At 46.0% G+C, this 13,497-nt stretch overlaps 1 long non-coding RNA gene across 2 annotated transcripts in view; it reads right to left on the reverse strand.

Annotated features, from left to right (window-relative positions):
- The window catches only part of LOC139052607 (uncharacterized), a 270,776-nt gene that overhangs the window by 74,740 nt on the left and 182,539 nt on the right, over nt 1–13,497 (reverse strand). For both annotated transcript variants that reach the window (XR_011509983.1, XR_011509984.1), the window contains exon 3: nt 8,218–8,338. This is a non-coding gene — a long non-coding RNA (uncharacterized lncRNA). The remainder of the gene's footprint in view (nt 1–8,217; nt 8,339–13,497) is intronic.

The raw sequence follows: 13,497 nt of genomic DNA on the forward strand, positions 1-13,497 counted from the left end.
TACTATATTCCTATGGCATTTTCTAGAGATGACTCTATGGAAAAATTTCCCGTGGTACCCTCGTGGAAGGCGGTTTTCGGCTATCGATAAGAATATGGAGTACCTTACGATGCAATGATGCTGAATGTGCTGCGCAGTGTGTGGAGATGTCGTATGGCTGTCTTAAATGCAGACATTGGCGCCAGAGCAAACAAAGCATCCACACATATGTTGAAGAGCAAAAGTCACAAATACCTGTCACAAATACGTCTCATCTAGTATTATTTTTGAATATAACATGTATTTAGAATTATGTTCTCCAAGGCAGGTGACTTCTTTAGCATTTGACTAATTTTATGCATTTCTGTTCTGTGATTGTTGCAACTGGTAATAAAGAAAAAAAAAACGTCCTGGGCGTAATGGTTTCAACGTCATTGTTTTATGCTAGAGGTTTTGTCTTCGAATCCTGCCTTCAGAGAATATGGTAATGTCGCTTTTATTATTTGATACACACTACTTTGTTGAAAGTGACGAATTTATAATGTCCCGCGGCCGTTTGAAGACAGACGAACATCGGGCCAGACGCAGGATCGTGGGACAGCCTGCGGAAGACAACACAGCTATTGCAACCACCTCAACTGGTATGAATAACGTGATGCCCGACCAGGCACACACTTCAGAATCCACGGGTTCTAAAGTAACATTGTGACTTGCTTGAAGACGTCGAAGACTAAATGGCCGACTTTGAGCCCCTGGCCGACCACAACGAATGGGCAGATGCCACTAAACTAAGATTCTCTATTTTTGCCTGGAGGACGGCGCGAGTAGGTGGTTTCAAAACCGCGAGGAGCAACTAATGTTGTGGCCCTAGTTTTGCCGTCAGCTACTAGACACCTACCCCAATGCTGATCGCCGTGAACGAGCTGAACGAGCGATCCGGGCTCGCGTCTAGCTTCTCGGCGAAAGTGTCACCGCGTTAGTCGAAGATATGACGTGCCTCTTAGGGACGAGGAGACCCTGAAATGACCGCAGACAAGAAGCTGCGTCACCTGATGGGAGGACTGAAAAAGCAGTGCTTTGCTGGTCTTGTGCCGAAAACTGTCGTCGACTTTTTCTCTGAGGCTGTAGGTGTGGAGAAGTAGCTTCAGCACCGACCCAACTTCAACGAGCGACAAGTGAACGCACCCTACTCTTGCGATATTTTCACGGCGACCGGGAGCAACAATGACAACCTCAGAGAACTTATCCGCATCGCTGTGTGGGAAGAAATGTAGAAGATATACGGCGCTTCATAAGCTGCAGTGAGCGCCATCGCAAATGTGGTAAAAGGTAGAGCACACCAAGCGCTCTGCTCCACCCTTCCTCCGCTCCACTGGGCCTGGGCCGACTGAGCATCGCCGTGCGACCTACGCAGAAGCCATGAGGCTCCCTGTTTCGTCACCCCCGCTGTTGGTTCACGGCGCTCCTCCGGTTGCACTTTCACAAGCCGCACCGGTAAAATACATCCCAAAACGACTCACACCTCCAGCGTTTTCACTTGCGGCTCCTCCTTTTGTGCTTCATCTCGAGCAATCAGTGCATTACGCAGACGATAGACGCATGACCTTTCGAAAGTCACATCTTTGACACACACCAAACCGCCGTCCTGTGTGCTTCCAGTGCGGTGAGGCAGATTATTTGTGCCGCCAGTGCCTATAACGACATCGCGGGTTGCGGGAATTTTCTGGCTACTCGCCGCCACCATGACCTGGCCAACAATCCCTGGTTATTTAACATTATATGGCCCAACAGCGCACGCCACCGTCTAGCGGAGGACAGTCATGCTTGCCGGCGCCAAGGCGATTTTCACCACCGCCGCATTCGAGTGCAGTATCGCCAAGTCTCCGGTCCAAAAATTAACTGCAGTGACCTTCGGGAGTGAGGCCGCTGGCATTCGACATGCTGAAGACCTCTGATCAACGCAAAAATGATGGGCACCACTCTGGCGTGAATTGCAACTCAACTGAATGACCAGCTTTCGCTCGACATACCGGTCATGATCGATGGTTACGCGGTAGGCGCTTTAATGGATACGGGTGCGCACTTCGCTATCTTAAGCGGGAAAATGGCATTGTTTCTGAAGAAATAATTACTCCTTGCTATGGCTCGCAGATTCCGACGGCTGATGGTCACGTCGTTACTCCGATGGGAACCTGCACAACTCGAGTTCGGTTTCGAGCATTGACATTCGTGGCCCTGTCCTACACAATTGCTCCCACGACGTCATTCTCGGGGTTGACTTTCTGCAGGAATGTGGTGCTCGTATAGACCTCAGCGTGTAATGACACGGCGGAGGTGTAGTCACCTTGTCAGCAGACCGAGCAATTGACTGGTACGAATACAACCGATGTTACGATGCCATTCGTGTTTCCGCAGAAAGCATCCTGCTTACACCAGGAGCCAGTGTCCTGGTGCGATGGAATGCGATGGAATGCATTCCATCGCATCGCGATATGCGATGGAATGTGCGAAGGCGAAGTGGTCACAGCAAGTAAGTTTTCACATCTATTGACTGAACGTGTTAGTGCGGCTAAGAGTGTGCTACAGCGTAGTTTTTGCCGTTCTCACTTGCTTCTCACAAACTTCAGTTACGAGCATCGAGAGCTTTTTTGTGGTACCTCGATTGCATTTGCAAACGAAATAGGGAACCTGGCTCAATGTTTTCGCTCTGAAGGAGTGGGGATGGTTGACATGTCACTGGATAGCATGGAAATTATTCAGAGGTATCGAACGACAACCAGGCAACATTGCGCGAGCTATTGCTTGAATTTAGGGCATGTTCCGCAAGGTCGTGTAAGGTACCCCAGACTTCCATCGCAAGGCACAGCATCATCGCATGCGATGACGCATGCCCGATATGCCAGCAGTCCTACTGCGTGTTGGCGAAAGAACGTGGAGCGATGTGTACACCAGCAAAAGAGATGCTTCACGACGCGTTATTGAACCTTTCATGAGCCTATGGTCGTCTTCGGTCATTCTTGTCAAAAAGAAAGAAGAACGCTATCTTTATGCGTTTGCTACCGCAAGTTCAACAACATAATTAAAAAGGACGTTGTATTTTGCGGTGCCGCAGGCAAGACGTGACCAGAGGCTCCAAGCAAAGGGAGCGGAAAGCGTCCCCGTTTATACAACAGCCGTGTATATATACACTAAGTGGGAGAGAGTGTATTCCCTCGCTACCATCTGTCATGTGCGATACCGATATCGGTCACGTCACACGTGCCGTAGATGCGAAGCCAGCGCTGCGCCAGATAGGATACAGACGTGTAGGCATTACCACGTATCAACGATTTGTTCGATAGAATGCGGTGCGCCCAGTATTTGTGATCACTTCTCTTGAAATGCAGGTACTGGCAGATCACAGTAGGCGAACGAGACCACGAGAAAACTGCCTTTGTGACGCCCTACGGCCTCCACGAATTTCGAATGCTCCATTTCGGTATCTGTTCTACAGCTAATTTCCAGCAAGTTACGAATATTTTCTCGCTGGACTTAAGTGGCAGATTTCTCTCGTGTATCTTGATAACGCATCAGTTTTTTCTCAATCATTTGAGCAACATCTTCGTCGCCTGCGGAATATGAGGCACGGCATAAGCCCGGAGCAGTGCCACGCGATCCCGACAAGATTGCCGCGGTAACAGCGTTTCCTGCTCCTGCCTACAAGAAGACCGTGATCCGTTTGGTAGGTTTGTGTGTCTATTATCGCCGTTTCATAGAAAATTTCTCGAAGATAGCGGAATCCGTGACTCGCCCTACATGGGATGAGACGCGATTTTCTTTGACGAATGAGCGACAGGCGGCGCTCGCTGAACTACGAGATCGGATGTAGTCAGCGACCATCCTCGCACATTTCGACAGCAACGCTGACACCGAAGTAGATACTGACACCAGTAACATTGGTTTTGGCGCAGTACTCGTTCAACGTCAACACGGCAATGAAAGAGTAATAGCTTATGCTATCTGTTCATTGTCCCGTGTCGAGGCGAACTGTTCTACCACAGAATAACAGTCTCTCACGGTTGTGCGGGCGATCATGAAGCTTCCCCTTTATCTCTACGGCCATCCTTTCAAAGTAGTGACAGACCATAAGGCCCTATGTTGGTTGGGAAACATACGCGATCCTCCAGGATGACTGGCAAGGTGAACCTTGGGACTACAGGAATTTGACATCACTATCGTTTACAAGTCTGGGCGCCATTACTTTCTCAGACCTAATAAGGCGGTAGCGTGACGACGCTGAAATTCGGGCTCCTAGAAGGCCGGCCAACAAATATTCCACGCCATTTCTGTCGCCGATTGACGTCCTTCTTTCTACCAGACAACGTCATTTACAAGAAAAACGCCCGCTCGAATGATTGAGCCTACCTCCTCGTGGTTCCAATAGACTTGTGGGGTGACATATTTTTGCTCGCCATGACGAGCCATCATGTGGCCACTTAGGCTCCTCAAGAAAGCTTGCCAGAGTACGCGTGATGTATTACTGGCCTAGGCTTTCGGCAAGTGTCAAAAAGTACGTTAAAGGCTGCAGCGAATATAAGCGGTGAAAGTCACCCCTCATGAATACCGCCGGATTATTGCAATCCATTGAGCCACCTCATACGCCACGCGACCAAGTCGGCTTCGACATTCATGGACTTTTTCATGTGTCAAACGATGGCAACAAGTGGTTGATTGCCTCAACTATTTAACCCGCTATGCAGAGACACAGGCGCATCAATGAACCACGGCTTCTGAGGCAGTGCAGTCCTCCATCTGCCACATTGTATTATATCATGGCACCCCGCCCCCTGTAATCACAGAGTGATGTCGTTCACGGCGAAGCTCATGGATGGAATTTTTTTTCTATTGAGAAGCACTAGGCATCAAAATACTTCTGCTTACAACCCGCAGTCCAACGGACTTACGGAGCACTTATACAACATCATACCTGACATGACCTATATGTACATTGACGTCCAGCTCAAAACATGGGATCTTATCTTGCCTTACGTGATCTAGGCATATGATACTGTCGTGCTAGAAACGACGTGCCTTAAACCATTTCCTGCTCTTTACGGCAGCGATATTCAGACGATGCTTGACACTATGCTGCCGTGTCAAGATGACGACCGTATAACTATTGCTGCCGAGGAAATCGTTCAGCGCGCCGAGGAAGCTCACTAGCTTGAGAGGCAGCACATCAGTCAGCAGCAGCACGCTTATTCACGGCGTTATAACATCCGCCACGGACAAGTATGCCACAATCCCGGTGAAAAAGTACGGGTGTGGACTCCTGCTCGACGCCGTGGCCTTCGTGAAAAGTTCCTCAGCTGAAATTTTGGGCCGCGCAAAGTGCAGCGCCACATTGGTGACTCAAACTACGAAGTTGTCCCGGACAGTGCGTCTATAGCACGGCGTAAACAACAATCTAACCCTGACATCATTCACGCCATACGCATGAAACCATATGCTGCGCGTTCGTGATTACCTTTCTTCTCGAATTATTCATTTTTTTATATTTGCTTTCATGAGCGCAGCTAATGCGATTACTTCTCTTTTTACTTAGACTCTGCACGTCAGCCTTCACCTCTATTGCACTCGTGTTTTGCTGCGGCTGTCACTGTGTTCTCTGCGCCAGCCTCTCCTTACATCATCATCATCATCATCATCAGTCTGGTTACGCCCACTGCAGGGCAAAGGCCTCTCCAATACTTCTCCAACAACACCGGTCATGTACTAATTGTGGCCTTGTCGTCCCAGCCAACTCCTTAATATCATCCGCCCACCTAACTTTCTGCCGCCCCCTGCTACGCTTCCGTTCCCTTTGAATCCAGTCCGTAACCCTTAATGACCATCGGTTATCTTCCCTCCTCATTACATGACCTGCCCATGCCCATTTCTGTTTCTTGATTTCAAATGAGATGTCATTAACTCGCGTTTGTTCCCTCACCCAATCTGCTCTTTTCTTATCCCTTAACTCATCATTCTTCTTTCCATAGCTCGTTGCATCGTCCTCAATTTAAGTATAACCCTTTTCGTAAGCCTCCAGGTTTCTGCCCCGTAGGTGAGTACTGGTAAGACACAGCTATTATATGCTTTTCTCTTGAGGGATAATGGCAACCTGCTGTTCATGATCTGAGAATGCCTGCCAAACGCACCCCAGCCCATTCTTATTCTCCTGATTATTTCCGTCTCATGATCCGGATCCGCCGTCACTACCTGCCCCAAGTAGGTGTATTCCCTTACGACTTCGAGTGCCTCGCTGCCTATTGTAAATTGCTGTTCCCTTCCGAGACTGTTAAACATTACTTTAGTTTTCCGCAGATTAATATTTAGACCCACTCTTCTGCTTTGCCTCTCCAGGTCAGTAAGCACGCATTGCAATTGTTCCCCTGAGTTACTAAGCAAGGCAGTATCATCAGCGAGTCGCAAGTTACTAAGGTACTCTCCATTCACTTTTATCCCCGATTCTTCCCAATCCAGGTCTCTGAATACCTCCTCTAAACATGCGGACAGCCACGTTTCACCACATTTTATTTATTTATTTATTTATTTATTTATTTATTTGTTTATGTGTTTATTTATTTCTACCGTACTGCTAGCCTTATATGTAAGGCTGTAGCAGGGTCGGGACACAAATACAACTATGAAAGTGGTATTAAACATGGTTTACAGTTTGTGTTAATAAGAACGCCAAATATTGTGGACAAAGAATAAAAGCAGTACAGACATTTTCTTACAAGTCATGTCAATGTGTGCAATGCATATACAAGATGGTATTATTAGCATTATAAACATATAAAAAAAGAAAACTTACCACGAACAATTTCTTACATGAAAAATGCCGATACATACATTTATTTTCCAAGCTAAGGCACTAGAGAAATAGAATTGGTTAGTCTTGAGACAAACATATCAGTTGAACTACACGATTTCTTAACCATCGAGCCAATACTGTTTTCGAGGTAGGTGCATGTGCCACCTGCGGTAGGGATGATGATGATGATAGTGGTGATGATGATGATGACGATGATGACGATGACGTCGCCGACGACGACGACGATGATGATGATGATGAACCTCTGTCATGGCTTGAATGCACTAAGGGGGATACGCCAAGAATTGGGTGACAGTGCTAAAAAAGAGGCAGCAAGGACAAGAAGGAAGAAGTACGCGTGCTACCCCCTCCCCCCCCGCCGTCGATAGCCTTGTCCCACCGCCGTTGTTTTTGGGACCCAGCTGTCCTCATTAAACATCAGCAGTCCTCTGCGAATACACGTGATAGTATTGATCTTCTTGTGAAGAACCTTGAAACTATTTACAAGAAAGACCAGTGGTCTCACTGTGCGAAACCTTTCTTTACGAGCACAAAGAAACACCATTATACTCATTACCTACGTTGCTAAGAATATCGTCACGTGGTAGTGACCGTAAAGAACACAGTATCAATATTGTGAGAGATGAAACTAACATTTATTGGGCGAACCTGTGCCCACAAAACAGGCTTCACCTAAAGCACAACGATAGCGGTGAGCACAGTCGGCGATCGTCGAAATCCCATCGGCGGGTCAAGCACGTCGGCTCCCATACATGAGTCATCGTAGGTTCTAGAGTAATCGCGCTCTTATACATCAGTTATCGCAGGTTCCAGGGTAATCACTGGGACCAAGGTGTCTTCCAGAAATATCTACACCATTCGCGTAGCACGATGTTCGGCTACGCGAATGGTACACAAGGTTCGGCGGCTACAGACAGCGGATAGAACTATCGATGAGTTATGATACACGCTATCGCGTCTTAAGCTGTGTGATAAGTTTTGTTAGGCGGTGAAACAGGGCCACGCGATCAAGGTAAACAAGTAAATCTGTCAATATAGAACCATCCTTGGATAAACATGATTGCATTAATCGCGTATACCCATTGCTTGCTATTATTTATATAGCCACAAAATAGCACAACTCGTTTAAAAATCCACGAAACATTAGAAATTGGAGACGGCTATACCCAAATATTATTACTTGTGACATTGTTTATATACTTGAAAAGTCTTTGTTCTGGCAGCTAGCGGCCCATATAGGTTAAATTTCCAGCGTCTTGTCATAATAGACTCGCTAGCTTTTTTTCTATTTCTTGGTACTCATTTTCTTGTAATAAAACAGAACGCGTGTCATGAAAAATTGTAAGATGCAACACAACGATATATTTAAGTCATTGTCTTACCTACTATGAAAAACTGCCCTTGGGATAGGATCACCCTTGCGCCAGAGCACAAATCGAATGCATGTATAGCGTTCGATAAAATTCCGAATCCTCGAGAAAATACAATTAAACTGAGGAGTATCTAGAAATGGTCAAAAGGAATATTTATTAGGGCAACAGCTTTACATGGCTCATGTGTCAAAGATTTGGCCATCTGAAAAATTCATTGGCACAAAAATTGGGGGTAGAACGCACGACGTCTGCCGTTAATTAAGGCAAAGTTACTTAAGGCACAGTAATTCAGGAAGTGGTAAGTTTAGACCCACTAACACACAACCTTTGGTGGTAGTGAGAGCGTATAAAGACGGCAGCATACCACATGGTGTCGCCAACAAAGGACGTGAATTCCAGTTCCTTAATTACCTCAACGACAAATTAGGAGAGATATAGCTAAGACACTAGAACCCACAACTTTCGGAGGCAGTTGAACCCACCAGCTTTGCTGGGAGTCATACCCGCGAATCTTTGTGGTACTTTAGGAGACTTTATTTATGGCACTCTACTACACAAATTTTGGTCGGTGTAAGCAAGTAATAGGAAGTCACAACGCATATAAAAGAGAATGTCAAGCAAATAAATGAACGTCAAGAGAGCGCGCACTCTTTCGTTTTCATCCTCTTTGACGTATGTGAAAGCTACTGTCATTCTTCTAATGAAACAGATCGGCACACGGAGCCTCGAAAAGCAGAAAGTCACGCTCCAAAAATTGTAAGTATTTACGAAGACTTCGATGCAAAAAGGAACAGCAAGGAACGCGCAAGGATCCGTGAAGCATGATAAACTTTTTTTTGAAATTAATATATGCTCTAATGCGTGAAAATATGGCATCGTCGTAGGTGGCGTGACCGAGCAATTGTACTAAATATAGCGATGGCACACATAGTAAAATCACGCCTAAATCACTCAGTTTGAAGACAAATTTCCTAGTGGGAATATTGTGGACGATGTAAATGACCGACTTCCAAAAGATAAACATTGTCCATTTCGGCCTAGGTGGTAATCGAACCGGACTCACTGGTGTGCGAGACCAGCGCCCTTCTGCGAGGCCACGGTGGCTCAGCCGTTCTGGTTGACCAACGGCTTATAAATGCGTGCGTCATTGCACAAATGACTTACCTCCCATCTCGGTGATGAAAGGTTTGGACTAGTGTGTGCGTCATTGGGTACGTGACGGCGCCATTAAAGGAGAGGAGCAGGCACCACGTCTTGAAAGTTGAAATGAGCGGAGTGCATACCTATCAAAATGTCACTCGAAAACATTTCACCAGAGGCAATACAACGCTTTCGTATTCCCACCTGTCAGGAGTCTTAAAGTCTCCGTCTCTTCCCGGTTCAATACCAAACGAGGACGAGTTTCTCCTTCATATTGAAGACTTCTTTCTGTGAAAAACGTAGTTTTTTTGTCAATTTCTGCTACATCCAGGTGGATGACAATTTTCAGCTTTCATGAAAATTCCACCAAAAAAATCGGCTGCCGTGGAACCGATTTGGCATGTTATTTGTCGATGTACTCAGAGTCATCATCATCATCATCGTCAGCCTGGTTACGCCCACTGCAGGGCAAAGGCCTCTTCCATACTTCTCCAACAACCCCGGTCATGTACTAATTGTGGCCATGCCGTCCCTGCAAACTTCTTAATCTCGCGCTGTTGTCTGTGTCCCTTCACTCGTCCCGTCATTTAGCGCTGTTTTTATTGCTCGTAATCATGAACCAACCAGCCCAAATGCGTACTCTTATTGCTCGTATTTTTAATCTCATCCGCCCACCTAACTTTCTGCCGCCCCCTGCTACGCTTCCCCTTCCTTGGGATCCAGTCCGTAACCCTTACTGACCATCGGTTATCTTCCCTCCTCATTAATGGTCCTGCCCACGCCCATTTCTTTTTCTTGATTTCAACTAAGATGGCATTACCTCGAATTTGTTCCCTCACTCAATCTGCGCTTTTCTAATCCCTTAATGTTATACCTATCATTCTTCTTTCCATAGCTCGTTGCGTCGTCCTCAATTTGAGTAGAACCCTTTTCGTAAGCCTCCAGGTTTCTGCCCCGTAGGTGAGTACTCGTAAGACACAGCTATTATATACTTTTGTCTTGAGGGATAATGGAAACCTGCTGTTCATGATCTGAGAATGCCTGCCAAACGCACCCCAGCCCATTCTTATTCTTCTGATTATTTCCGTCTCATGATCCGGATCCGCCGTCACTACCTGCCCTAAGTAAATGTATTACCTTACGACTTCCAGTGCCTCACTGCCTATTGTAAATTGATGTTCTCTTCCGAGACTGTTAAACATTACTTTAGTTTTCTGTAGATTAATATTTAGATCCACTCTTCTGCTTTGCCTCTCCAGGTCAGTGAGCATGCATTGCAATTGGTCCCCTGAGTTACTAAGCAAGGCAATATCATCAGCGAATCGCAAGTTACTAAGGTATTCTCCATTACCTTTTATCCCCAATTCTTCCCAATCCAGGTCACCGAATACCTTCTGTAAACACGCTGTGAATGGCATTGGAGAGATCGTGTCTCCCTGCCTGACGCCTTTCTTTATTGGGATTTTGTTGCTTGCTTTATGGAGGACTATGGTGGCTGTGGAGCCGCGATAGATATCTTTCAGTATTTTTACTTACGGCTCCTCTACGCCCTGATTCCGTAATGCCTCCATGACTGCTGAGGTTTCGAGAGAATCCAACGCTTTCTCGTAATCAATGAAAGCTATATATAGGGGTTGGTTATATTCCGCACATTTCTCTATCACCTGATTGATAGTGTGAATATGATATATTGTTGAGTAGCCTTTACGGAATCCTTCCTGGTCCTTTGCTTGACAGAACTCTAAGGTCTTCCTGATTCTATTTGCGATTACCTTAGTAAATAGTTTGTAGGCAACGGAGAGTAAGCTGATCGGTCTATATTTTTCCAAGTTTTTGGCGTCCCCGTTCTTATGGGTTAGGATTATGTTAGCGTTCTTCCAAGATTCCGGTACGCTCGAGGTCATGAGGCATTGCGTATACAGAGTGGCCAGTTTCTCTAGAACAATCTGTCCATCATCTTTCAACAAATCTGCTGTTACCTGATCCTCCCCAGCTGCCTTCCCCCTTTGCATATCTCCCAAGGCTTTCTTTACTTCTTCCGGCGTTACCTTTGGGATTTTGAATTCCTCTAGACTATTTTCTCTTCCATTATCATCGTGGGTGCTACTAGTAATGTATAAATCTCTATAGAACTCCTCAGCCACATGAACTATCTCATCCATATTACTAATGATATTGCCGGCTTTGTCTCTTAACGCATACGTCTGATTTTTGCCTATTCCTAATTTCTTCTTCACTGTCTTTAGGCTTCCTCCGTTCCTGAGAGCATGTTCAATTCTATCCATATTATACTTCGTTATGTCAGCTGTCTTACGCTTGTTGATTAACTTCCAAAGTTCTGCCAGTTCTATTCTAGCTGTAGGGTTAGAAGCTTTCATACATTGGCGTTTCTTGATCAGATCTTTCGTCTCCTGCGATAGTTTGCTGGTATCCTGCCTAACGGAGTTTCCACCGACTTCCATTGCACAATCCTTAATGATGCCCACAAGATTGTCGTTCATTGCTTCAACACTAAGGTCCTCTTCCTGAGTTAACGCCGAATACCTGTTCTGAAGCTTGATCTGGAATTCCTCTATTTTCCCTCTTGCCGCTAACTCATTAATCGGCTTCTTATGTACCAGGTTCTTCCGTTCCCTCCTAAGGTCAAGGCTAATTTGAGTTCTTACCATCCTGTGGTCGCTGCAGCGCACCTTGCCGAGCACGTCCACATCTTGTATGATGCCAGGGTTAGCGCAGAGTATGAAGACTATATCATTTCTAGTCTCGCCGTTCGGGCTCCTCCACGTCCACTTTCGGCTATCCCGCTTGTGGAAGAAGGCATTCATTCTCCTCATATTATTCTGTTCCACAAACTCTACTAATCACTCTCCCCTGCTATTCCTAGTGCCTATGCCATATTCCCCCACTGCCTTTCTCCAGCCTGCTTCTTGCCTACCTTAGCATTGAAGTCGCCCATTAGAATAGTGCATTTAGTTTTCGCTCTACCCATCGCCGATTCCACGTCTTCATAGAAGCTTTCGACTTCCTGGTCATCATGACTGGATGTAGGGGCGTAGACCTGTACAATCGTCATTTTGCACCTCTTATTAATTTTCACAACAAGACCTGCCACCATCTCGTTAATGCTATAGAATTCCTGTATGTTACCAACTATATTCTTATTACCCAGGAATCCGACTCCTAGTTCTCTTCTCTCCACTAAGCCTCGGTAGCACAGGACGTGCCAGATTTTTAACACTGTATATGCTTCTTTTGGCCTCCTAACTTCACTGAGCCTCAGAGTACTCAGAGTATATCTCCGGAATTCCTTTGCATGGCGGTTAGAATCCCGGTCCAGGAGGAATATTTCCTCAACAGTGATGCTTTCTTTCTGAGAACCGCATTCATGTTTCCTGTGCACGAATGTGGTCAATACGGGTAGATAAATATTTTTAGCTTTTATGATAATTCATAAACCTTGCCTGTTGCTGTAGAACTGATGTACCATATTATCGGTCGCTGTACTTCGAGTTGTTCATAAATTCACGCTTCTGCTTTGATTCGGTAGCGTCGAATTCAGCGCAGATGGTAGGGAGCCCACTCCCGAATTGCTTTGCATGGTGGTTAGAATCCCGGGCCAGAAAGAATATCTTGTCAACTGCTACGCCTTCTTTATAAGATAGCCGTACGGGTTTCCCTTGTAATATTGTGGTTCATTCAGGCAGATAAATTTCTTTAGCTTTTATGATACTCCCCATACCTTGCGGGCTGCCGCGGAACTGATGTGCCATAATATCGGTCGCTGTACTTCAAGTTGTTGATTATTTCAGCCTACCGCTGTGAATCAGTTGCATCCTACATAGCCCAGATTGTAGTGTGCCCACTGCGGAATTCCTTTGCATGGCGGTTAGAATCCCGGGCCAGGAAGAATATCTTCTCAACTGCTACACGTTCTTTATGAGAAACCCGTGTGGATTTGCCTAGTATTATTGTGCTTCATTCGGGTAGATCAAATCTTTTACCTTTTATGATACTGCCCATACCTTAAGGTACGCCGCGGAACTGATGTGCCATATTATCGGTTGCTGTACTTCGAGTTGATTATTTCAGCCTGCCGCTGTGATTTGATAGCGTCCAACTTAGCCAAGATTGTAGGGTGCCCACTCCGGA

The sequence above is a fragment of the Dermacentor albipictus genome, unplaced genomic scaffold, assembly GCF_038994185.2.
Source record: "Dermacentor albipictus isolate Rhodes 1998 colony unplaced genomic scaffold, USDA_Dalb.pri_finalv2 scaffold_27, whole genome shotgun sequence".
NCBI classification, from domain to species: Eukaryota; Metazoa; Arthropoda; class Arachnida; order Ixodida; family Ixodidae; genus Dermacentor; species Dermacentor albipictus.